The sequence below is a fragment of the Phytophthora infestans genome, genomic scaffold (genome assembly GCF_000142945.1).
Source record: "Phytophthora infestans T30-4 supercont1.120 genomic scaffold, whole genome shotgun sequence".
In the NCBI taxonomy this organism is placed as follows: Eukaryota; Oomycota; class Peronosporomycetes; order Peronosporales; family Peronosporaceae; genus Phytophthora; species Phytophthora infestans.
Genome location: NW_003303639.1, coordinates 166,904 through 175,874, shown reverse-complemented (window position 1 = coordinate 175,874; position 8,971 = coordinate 166,904).

Sequence of the window (8,971 nt, the reverse complement as noted above, 5' to 3'; positions counted from 1 at the left end):
CCCCAGACGTGGGGGTGGGTAGCACAGCTCACGTCACTGTCGCCGTCGACGACGACGTCGCTACAAGCGACTCGGAGTGCAGGGCCCGGGCTTCTCCGACAAGGCCGGTAAAAGAGTGTTATCACATCTTCGATGGTGAGACTAATTTACCCGTCAAGGCATCTGGTGTCCATTTGGAACCGTTGCCAGAGGTTGCAGAGATACTAAACCTCGAGGAAATGACGGTCGAGTCTTTCCTGGCCAGCCTCAGGCTGGAAAGGTTGCTGAGATGGTGCTCAAGAGACCTGAGACCACTCAGGAGGAGCTGAACTCCTCCTCTGTCTTGAACGAGAACGTCCTGGAAGGCCTAAACAAGCAGCGTCAGACGCGCTTGGGTTCTAAGATCCTTAAGAACCCCAAGAATCCGGTGTATCCTTTGGTGACGGAGTACGCGGACGTGGTGAACAAACACCCACTGACCCAATTCCCACCGGATCGAGGTGTACGGCATGAGATTGATCTCGTGCCTGGCACAAAGTATTGTGTCACGAGGCAATGGCCTCTCCCGCGCGAGCAGTGCGAGGTCCTTGATGCCTTCTTCGCCGCGAAAGCGAAGGCAGGCATGGTGCGGGAGTCGAAATCCCCGCACTCGACGCCAACTTTCTGCGTTCGGAAGCCGAACGGAAAGTGGCGTCTAGTTCATGCTTATAACAAGCTGAACAACGCGACGGTGCCCCCCCCCAAACACCAATCCCACGAAAGGATGTGTTGTTAAACAACATGGCCCGGAGCGTACTGTACAGTGCGCTGGATTTGGTAGACGGATACTACCAGATCCTGATGCAAGAGAGTGACATCTTGCTCACCCCGGTAAGCACTCCAAGCGGCATGATTTGGGAGTGGCTCGTCACGACGCAGGGCTTGTCTAACGCCCCGGCGACGTTCAATCGCCTGGTGACGCAACTGTCCCGCCTTTTGTGTACCTTCGTACAGACGTACTTCGACGACATATTCGTCCATAGCCGTGCCGAGGGAGGCAAGACGGCCATGGAGGTGCAACTAGGACACCTCCGTCGAGTGTTGGACGTAATGCGAGCAAGCTAGCTCTACGCCAACATCGACAAGTGCGTTTTCGCGTCACCAGAGATTAAAGTTCTCGGTTGCTTCGTAAACAACGTGGACGTTCGGGCTGACCCAGACAAAGTCAAGGCCATAGCAGCATGGCCAACGCCCCGATCCCAGATGGATCTTCGAAAGTGGTTGGGCTTGGCCAACTACCTTCACAAGTACAGTGCAGGGTACGTGGGCTTCGCTAAGCCCTTGTCGGGCCTCCTTCAGAAGGACGTCGACTGACGCTGGGAGCAAGAGCACCCAAATGCTTTTGATGCTATCAAAAGCCAGTCTCCAAGAGGCCCTTTGTCCTGGCCCTGCCGGACGAGACGAAGCCGTTTAGCGTCGTCTGCGATGCCTCCGATTACGCCATCGGGTGTGCATCGCTACAGTCCGACACGGCTGGACACGAACGAGTCATCTCGTTCCAGTCCAGGCAGCGCAAAGCCGCCTAACGGAACTACCCTGTCCACGACAAGGAGCTCCTGGCAATGAAATATGCCCTTGTGAAGTTTCGTGTTCACCTTCTGGGCTCTAGGCCCTTTGTAATCTACACAGACCACGCGTCCTTGAGGACGGCGACAAACTCGCCTCACCTCTCCCAAAGGATGGCGAGGTGGCTGTAATTCTTCGCGGAATACAACTTCCGCGTCGAATACAAGCCGGGCAAGCTCAACGTGCTTGCGGACGCCCTCTCTCGGCGTCCTGACTATGAGTTGGCCCACATCACGCGGGTGACAACGGATCTATACGATCGGATACGCATGGCGTATAGGGACGATGAGGCTGTCGCGCCTATCGTCAAGTTCCTTATGGCAGGAACGAGCGCGAAGTCCGACTGGCTCTCGTTGTGACAGCGCTCACGGCTCCATTGATATGAGTTGAAGGAGGGCCTCCTCTATTACCGGGTGGAGCCTACTGATCCTCCACGGGTGGTCGTACCCAGCGACGAGAATCTGAAGCTCGACAATCTCGCGGAGGCGCACGACGCGCCCTCCAGCGGCCACTTGGGCCGCGAGAAGACCTTTCTGTCGGTCTCTCAGGCTATCTGGTGGACCCACATGTACAAGTGGGTCGCCCGATACGTTAAGACATATGAATCATGTCAGCGGGTCAAACCTGCAGGGCACTCTTCGGCTCCACTATAGAGCCCGCCCGTACCGGCTGACTGTTGGAAGTCGATGAGTCTTGACTTCATCTTTGGGCTTCCCGCCGACGGACATCGGCAACACCGGAATTTTGGTGTTCGTGTGTCGGCTGAGCAAGATGGTACATCTTGCTCCGGTTCCCGTCACTGCTACGCGCGAACAAACCGCAAGGTTGTTCGTCGATGGCGTGTTCCGCTATCACGGTCTCCCGGAGACGATTGTCTCGGACCGAGACCCGCGGTTCACGGCTGCGTTTTTGGAAAACGCGTCTACCGATGTCCACTGCGGACCATCCGCAGACAGACGGCCAGACAGAGCGCGTCAATCGAGTGCTCGAGAACATGTGTGCGCGGCAGCACCACGTACGTGGTCGATGCAGCTTCCAGTTGTTGAGTTTGCGCTCAACAACGCGGTGCACGCGTCCACGGGGCTCACGCCGTTCTACTTGAACGGCTTCTGTCATCCCAGGAAGCCTCTCACTCTTCGAGGAGACACTGACCCCTCTATTCTAAGTGGGTGAGAGGTTCGGAAAGCCCTTTCCCCCCAGGTCTCGGATGTGAGACCAGTTTCCCTGCGGAAGCAAGTGGAATCCTTTATGGATACCTACCTGAGCGTTGTCAGCAGGGTCCGCGATGCCATGGCAGCGGCCCAGGATAAACAAGAGGAGTACTCCGCCAAACATGGAAGAGGAAACTTAAGTGTATTTAAAGTGGAGGACTTAGTGTTACTAGACACGAGGAACCTACCTCTTGACACTGTTAGCTCTGTCGGCAGCAACAAGCTGAAGCACCGCTTCATCGGACCATTTGCAGTCCTGGCCAGACATGGTGCGTCATACACCATCGATCTGTCAAAGTCAATGACGACGCACCCGACGTTCTATGTTGGACGTCTTAAGCGGTACTTTGATCCGCAGGGGGTTGCTGACTCGCAGACCCACCTTGGCCCAGTACCTCAAAGCGAGGGCGGGTCACAGACGTCGACGAGGGCGTCGGAGCAGGCGCCCAAGCCTCCGTCTGGACGGCAAAGCTACGGTCAAGACCGTACGCAGGAGGGGCTCCGTACGAACGGACCCCGGAGCCATACGCCGAGTACGCTGAGTACGCCGGGGTCGAAGGCGGATTCGGACGTGGCAACAGAGCCTCGATCCGTCGGATCATGCGGAAGGCCTCGTCCAGATCGGACGAAGAGGCCCGGCTATCCACCCACAGATACAGGCTCGCGACCTCACGCTCCAACAGGTCCAGGCGGCCCGCAAGACGAGAGAGCTCGCTCTGATTCCCGGTCTGGGCGGCGGCATCACCGCCAGTCCCCAGGCCAAGTGCAATATTAAGCACGAGAACACGTTGACGGAGGCGATCAACCTCAGGGCCCTGTGTGGTGTAGTAGAACACACAAATACCGTCAGATGTGGGTTCCTTACACAAACCACAACGATTCGCCGACTTAGGTCGGCGGTTGTATGACCTGCGCAGAGGGTGGCCCCTCGCGGTCCGGCCCTTCCGGGACAGACGAGTGGCTCGCTTCCACTCGGTTCCGACAAACCAAGTCAGATCACTTCCGAGGCTCCGCCGAGTTTGGTTCGGCTGAGCTCGTTCACAACCCTGTGCCCTCCACCAAAGGATGGACGACGGCGCGCGAGCGCTTTTACAGATCACCGAGCGCAGAGGCTGCTCAGCTAGAAGTGTTACGGCACCCGGGCTATCCGACGTACCGGCCCGCTGAGTATGCGGGGCTTTCTTTCGCGCGTAGCGAGACTTTGTCCTACCCGGACCGACCTAATCTCTTGGCGCTACCAGTCAATACCCTACAAACTATGCCTCTCGAGTATTGACGGCAGGCATAATCCAGCCCTATGCAGGGACTTACCGGAAAAGTGTACACGTGTCTTGGACTAGGAAAATTCTGCTCTGTTATCTTCCGGGGGCCTATCGGCTCCCCCTATTTAATCCTATGCTTCTTTTACAAATATCTAGTGAAATGTAGTCGTTTCGGATCTCTACCGACCCTTCAGCTGAGCTCAGGCGACCGTTGAGCTCAGCGGCCATCCGGATAGCATATCCGGACAGATCACCGAGTACTTACCGTGATCCTTTGTTCCTAAGATCTGGGTTATCAGACCGAGCCGATTCTTGACCTAAAGTAGGTTGGCGTATGGTAGAATCTGGAATTCCCTACACCACAACTGCCCCGGTTATGATACGAGCCGAGCTGGTGAGTGTCTTAATCCTTCATTTGGTTCTGCCACCGTTGGTCCGTACTCGGCTGATGACGTCTCGCGGCTCTCCACCACCTTCTTCGGTACGTTCGTTGCTTCCGTTGTCACTCACTTGGCAGCTCCTTACTCCTCGCATGCTACTCCAGCACAACTCGCGGCGCCATCATTCTCCTTCGACTCCTCGTCGAGGTGAGGGCGCGCCAGCGGAGTCGATTCCTCGACCCGTCGGCACTCGTGGGGTCAGCGACCGGCCTAAAGCTGGGTTGGTCGACCTGACAACTTCCCATGAGTCTGACGCGGAGTCGGCGAGGTCTTCTCGCGTGCGTCCTCCTGGCCCACCGAGCTTGCCGGGCGACACCACTTCGGGCGCCACCAGTCAGTCAAGCTTGGCTGCTCCAGTGAGTCTTGACTCCCTCATGGCCAGAGTTAACGAGCAAGGGTACGAGCGCCGAGAAGAATTGACCTTCTTGGCGAGGCTCATGGCCTACGGATTTACTCGTTCCGTGGAGCCTTCCGATCCCGCGCAGCGCCGAGAGATCTTGCATGCTGCTTCCGCGGGGGAACTGTTGGATATCTTGAAAGGCAACTATGCCGCTCTTGATTATCCACATATCATTTGCGATCTCTGAGCTGACAATCAAGCTGTTCAGGAGGAGAACCGCGCACTGACTCGGCGGCTGGACTCTCTTGCTCTCAGCAACGTCGACTTGTCTACTCAGCTCTCATCGGCACGACAGCAGGTGTCCCGATTGGAGGCTGCTGCCGCGCAGTCGGCTAATCTCCTTGCTTCACTGCGAAAGGCTGTAGCTCTGAGTGAGGCAAAACTTGCTCAGGCTATCGCAGCTGAGCAGAGCAAGGTTGATGCTGCGTTGGGTCAGGCCCAGCTCCATCATCAGCAAGTCTTGGATCGAGACGCTGAGATCGACGTCCTTCTCCGATCCATTTCCGAGAGGGATGCGGCGTTCGTCATCCTTCAGGGCATCGCCTCCAAGCATTTCGAGCAGCTGCAGGAGTCGGTGCGGTTGCACAGCTCCACCGGCACTCAACCTTTGCGGCACGCTCAGTCGGTGATCGCTGAGCAGCGGGCTGTGATCTTGCGACAGAAGCGGCTCATCCGTCGGAATGGCATTATTCCGATGCACGACCCTCATATGGCAGCTGCTGCTGGCGGTGGCTTGCAGGTCCCTGGACTTGATCCGTCCGACCTTCTCCTTAACGCCCGGCTGTGTCGTGTCTTGGAGTCTCGCTTCCCTGAGGTTCTTCACATTCCAGCCGGTGAAACTCGGCGGTTGGAGTTGATTGTCCATCCTCGCCGAGATGCTCCAGTGGCGAGTTCCGCTGTTGGTCCCTGTGTGGCTCCCTCAGCTAGTCAGGCTTCTTCTGTGACTTCGTCGGCAGACTCGGCTGCGGCTCCAGTCAGCTCAGCGGCGGCTACGAGCCAACCCGAGCCGACCCTCGCCCAGCTTCACCGTACGCCTTTGGCGAGCTTGACTTCGACTCAGCGGCTTCGACGTTATGCCAACCCCAAGTCTCCCACTGCTGCAGGTCCTCGTCATCGTCCACCGGCGCCGCATCCGCCTCAGCCGTACGCTTGTCCACTTCCCGGGGAGGATGGACACGAGGCTATCAGTGCCCTTTTGCACTCAAGTTCTCCTCAAGCTACTGTGTCCGATGGAGGAAGGCCCTGCTCTGGAAAGTCCCGTCGTCGTACTCGACGGAAGAAAGTTCGTCATCTTCAGTTGAGTTCTGCTACCCAACCCGCTGTCTCTGCTCGCTCTGAAGACGACGATGACGCTTCGAGCGAAGCTGAACTCGAGTTTGAGTTGCCTGAACCGCCCGCCGACACCGTTCCTGCGGTTGCTTCGACGACTTCGACGGGTTCTTCGTCTTCCGGTCCTCTGTTGACTTCGTCAGTCGCGGCTACTCGCCCACCGTCGGTATCTTCTTCCGATGTCGTGGCTTCGCTGCCTGTCCCGGCTACGAGCGTTTGTGCCCCAGGCTCGACTTCGCCCGTCCTCGCTGGGTTGTCCCAGTCAAGTGCACCGCTCAGCGTCGTATCCACGATGGTTGGGCGCTCCCAGTCGTCATCTGGCCGATCCTCCCACGTTTCTCCTTCTCGGGGTCTGAGCGTACCCACTACGCCGACTGACCTAGTGACTCCGGCTGTGAGTGTCATCAGGCCGTCTCTCCCTACGAGCTCGGCCGTGTTGACGTCCCCGTCTGGGCGCCCCATCCGGAGATCTGCTGCGACCGCCCGCACTGTGACTGCTCAGCTGCTTGAGGACCTTGACGCGTCTGACGACGAGGTGTTAGGACCTGGCGACGGTTCTGCACCGTCCACCGGCTCGACGAATCCTGCCGCTGGGTCGCTCTTGGATCCCATTTCTTTATCCGAGAACTCGGCTGGCAGTCCTTCAGGTTCCGACTCAGCGGCCGAAGATGCTCGTCGTTCTGCCAAAGCGAGAAGCCTTCATGCGGCAATCTTCGGCTCTGACGATGAGATGAGTGATGAGTCCTTGCCGCCGAGTAATCGCCACTCGTCGCGGCATTCATCGAAGAATTCTGGTGACGGGACGAGTTCTACCTCTGCGTCGGCTTCGGGGAAGCAGCGGCGTCGCAAGCGTCGTGCCTCATCGAGTCCTACCGGTCACCGGTCGAAGCGGTCCAAGAAGCACAAGAAACACAAGAAGCATCACAAGACGCACCGGCACCACAAGCATCAGCAGCCTCCGTCAACTCCTGATCCGGCTCCTGCCCAATCCATTCCGGCTGCTCCTTCGCCAAGTATGCTCCCGGTAGTGTCGATTCCTTCTCAGCCGAGTTCGACTGCATCACGTCCGGCTTTGGCCACTCTACCCAACGCCCTTACACTCCCGCTGGCGACGTTACGGACCCGAGCCTCGCAAGCGGTTTCCAAGGATTGTCGCTAGACTCTTCACATGGCTCAACTTCGCGAGGTACCATTTATGCATTTCGGCTCAGCCCGTTGTTGGAATGCGTTATTGGATACACTGAGCGGAGGGGTGCAGATGGAGCTCGTAGGAGGCAAGAGTCGTGTGCCACCTACGCCGTGTTCTCTTGACGGCATTCGAGCTTTCATGGCCGTTTTCGATCCGAGCCATCCTTGTCAGCGTCTTCGGCGGATGCTCCCTGAGCTTCCTTTCTTCTTTTCTCCGTCGATACTGGAGGAAGCTCGGCGGTGTTTGGCTTCTCAGACCCGACCTCGAACTTTGATGCAAGCTCTTGGAGATATGTGGGTGAAGCTTCGTGGCGACAGTCCTTTGGACTCGGCGGGGAAGCCCATCCAGACAGATGGCCAAATGACCCGTTATTTTGTAGCTCTCTATGAGCGTCGTCATTGGATCGTCGAGTCAAGTGTGTTGACGGGTCTCCATCCTGACGTCAACCCGGCTGCCACGCCCGCTCAGCTTGCTGAGGTGTATGAGCTGTGGCTGGTGTACAAGCGCGAGCGCAAACGTCGTAGTGATACCCTACGATCGTTGGTTGTCGCTGTCTACGACCAGCTTTACTCGGCGGTCACTCAAAAGCTCGGTTATGAACCTGCTCCTCTTGTGATGCAGAGGTTTATTTCGATCCGTCCGTCCCCCATTACTCTCCCGTTAACCTTTCGTGGGTTCCCTCCGGGAGAGACTGGGTTCAATGTGCTCACGATGTGGACCTAGCCGAGCCCTGGCGAGCTTGGTGGCTAACTGACCCGGCAGTTCACCCGTATAACACATGCTTCCGCGCTCGGAACGTGGACTTCTTGGTTTTCGCTCCGCGCGGTATGGATCCTCAGGTTGTTGACGACGCGATTGAAGAAGACTTCGATCTTGCCGAACAAGCGCCTCCTGCATACGCTTAGGGTGCTCCACCGCGGCTAAATCGTCAAGGTATCCACATCTTCACTGGGTCTTCAATCGGTGAACTCGGCTCGGATGACGAGAGTGCGTCTGATGACGACTCGGCGGACGATGGGTTGGGTTCTCCCAATCTCCGAGGCGCGTCTCCGAGTATGTCTCTGTTCGGCACTCCACTCCCCAGTGGAACGGATCCGCCTCAACCCACTCCCGCCGAGTCGGGTCCTGAGGCACCGGTTCTTCTTCCACCTGGTTCGGCGTCAGCTTCGTTGGCTAGCTCGGCGATGATACTTCTTTCCACGGCTGCAAATGTTGCATCTCCTTCCGCAGTTTCCCAAGGGGCGACGTCTGTTACGACGCCACACTTCCAATCGTCGAGTCCGCGGAGCTCTTCCCAGCTGTGTCCGCCGGGTTCAACTCACTTGGAGTCCGGATCGCCAACTTTGTAATTTTCTTCTTTTGACTGGGCGTCCCGTAGGTATCGTTCAGGACTTCATTTCGTAATTATTCAGTATATGTAATTTCGACACAGTGCATTCCATCTCAACTCGGCCTGTGTCGTCCGCTGAGTTGGTGTAACATTTGGTGCAATAGCTGTTAATCCTCATCTGCAACTTGCATCATTTGCAGACGGTTTTCCCACTTCTGTTTCCGGA